This window comes from Fulmarus glacialis, unplaced genomic scaffold (assembly GCF_000690835.1).
Source record: "Fulmarus glacialis isolate BGI_N327 unplaced genomic scaffold, ASM69083v1 scaffold10530, whole genome shotgun sequence".
NCBI lineage: Eukaryota > Metazoa > Chordata > Aves > Procellariiformes > Procellariidae > Fulmarus > Fulmarus glacialis.
This window is the reverse complement of record NW_009189632.1, coordinates 1-2,548: the sequence shown is the minus strand read 5'-3', so window position 1 is coordinate 2,548 and position 2,548 is coordinate 1.

The window sequence follows — 2,548 nt, the reverse complement described above, 5'->3', positions numbered from 1 at the left end:
ACGCTCTTCTCTCTGATTCCCTCTTCCTCAAGCCTCATGGGATTCAAGACACAGATTTTGTTTATTCTTCCAAACTCCTTTCCAGACAGACCCTTGAAAAAACTATGTATTTTTCAGTTGTTCTGTCTCTTTGTCTGTCTTACCCAATAACTTCCAAACCAACTAGTCAATTTCACCCGGAAGTAGATGTCTGAAAAACAGAAGTCCCAAACTAAAACTGGGTTGAAATTTTTTTTGAAGATAGGTTTAGACTAGAAGAAAAAGATCTCTTTCTCACTAAAGGGAAGATAGAACCTAGTTGTTAGAGATACTGTTTGGCAACAGTTGGCAAGCCCATCATCATGTATGTTATCTCCTTGGCGGGCTAACTTTTACGTAGTATTTATTATGAAAAGTAGAGTGCAAACAACAGTTAATGAAAAAAACACAAATTCATAAACTTTCTTTAGGTCCACACCAGACCAAATGCTTGTACACCTACCACTTTCAACATGGTTTATTCCAAAAGCAGTTTAGGAATAAATATTCTAAGATTTTGTGATAATGAGGAGAGGACTGGTAGTAACTTTGGAGATATTAATAGCATGAAGACGAATTTTAGTGATTCATTGACATGTTTTGTTTTGTTTTCTTGAGGTTGCTTCATTTTCATCTTATGTTTAACAAAAATCCAAGATAAGAATCTAAGGAAGACTAAACATGTTGAGCTATATTCATAATTGCACAGACACATAGCTGGTACATTTGAGAATCATAGTTTCACTTGCAGCTACAGTAACTAGATGCTTGTGATTTTGGTTATACAGATACATAGACACTAGCGAAGTCGCTAGTTGTGGACAGTTGCTAAGTTTTTAATGTTGATTTCATATTCCATTTCTCTTTTGCATCAATGTGCTTTGCCTTTTACTCTGCTACTGTTAAGAGAGCAGCTTCCTCAGTGGACTGTGCAATACCTGCTTCTGAAAATGCAGGGAGACAAAAATTGTCATACTGTCATCTTTGTAACATACTGATAGCAGCTACTCAAAGAAAATGCAGAGAAGTCACAAATAAGGCAGGCTTAAACTGTATTAAAGAAAGGTGACTAGACAGGCACAAAGCATCCTCTAAGGTACTTTCAGTTGCTCAGAACCTTTACTCTTATGTCTTTGCCATCAAATAAAATAGCCCTCTATGAGACCCAAATCCATTCTGTGTTTAAAATTTTGAACATCAACTCTTTCTTGTTCAAAACAGAAAGTGTGCAGAGGTGCACCCTACTGTGACTGAGTGTCCTGGTTTCAGCTGGGATAGGGTTAAATTTCTTCCTAGTGCTGTGTTTTGGATTTAGTATGAGGAGAATGTTGATAACACACTGATGTTTTCAGTTGTTGCTAAGTGCCCTCCTAGTCCAAGGACAGCTCTCATGCCCACTGACTGAGCTAGGTACACAAGATGAGAGGGAACATAATCAGGACAGCCAGCCCAGCTGGCTGATGGGGTATTCCATACCATGTGATGTCATGCTCAGTATATGAATGGTAGGCGTGATCCAGGAAGTACTGATTGCTACTTAGTTATTGGTCAGCGCACGTGGTGAGCAATTGTATTGTGCATCACTCATTTTGTATATTTTAACATTATCATTATTATTTTCCCTTTTCTGTTCTATTAAACTGTCTTCATCTCAACCCACGAGTTTTTCTCACTCTTACCCTTCCGATTCTCTCCCCGTCCCACTGCGGGGTCGGGGGGAGTGAGTGAGCGGCTGTGTGGTATTTGGCTGCCTGCCAGGTTCAACCACAACAGTCCTTTTTGGCACCCAACGTGGGGCACCAAGGGTTGAGATAATGACACATCTGAGCCGAATGGATTAAAACAAATTTGTTATAAGCATTATATCAATTGAGTACTCACTATTCACAATGTTGGTTTATTTGCTCTCAGAGTTGTTGGATCTGTTCTTGGAGTTTTGGTATGTAGCACTTTACTGGCTGTCTATACTGCTGATTATCAGTTTTTATGTGGGGTTGGTCATCTTTGGGAAATGGATTAAGGTCATTGCTTTGCTATACTGTGTGACACTGGTTTATGTTATGATAAAACTATTGGTCACGAGCCTGTACTTAGCACTGTCATCATTCCTGTTCTTCAGGAGTTATCTTTTGGAAACTATTAATTATTATACTTTTTACCTCTTCACCTTGGAGGATGAATTTAGGGGGGAGACAGGATGGGACACTTTCTCCCACTTGTTCACCTTCCCTTCTATATCTTCAGAAACTCCTTTTTCTTCTATCCTCTTCATGAAGACGTCCACAATATTCCCTGAGAATTTTGAATACCCTTGGGATGTTCAAAGAAGCGTGTTCATATTGCTATGTCTCCTGAATGTGGTTCAGGTGTTGTTTAGAGTTAAACAACTATTCAGGAATACTGTCCAGAGATAACAGACACGGTGACTACTCAACCCCCCACAATAGGCACTGTAGCTACTTCAACCCGCACGACAACCACTGTGGCTACTCAGACCGCTGAGACAGGCACTGTGGCTACTTCAACCCCC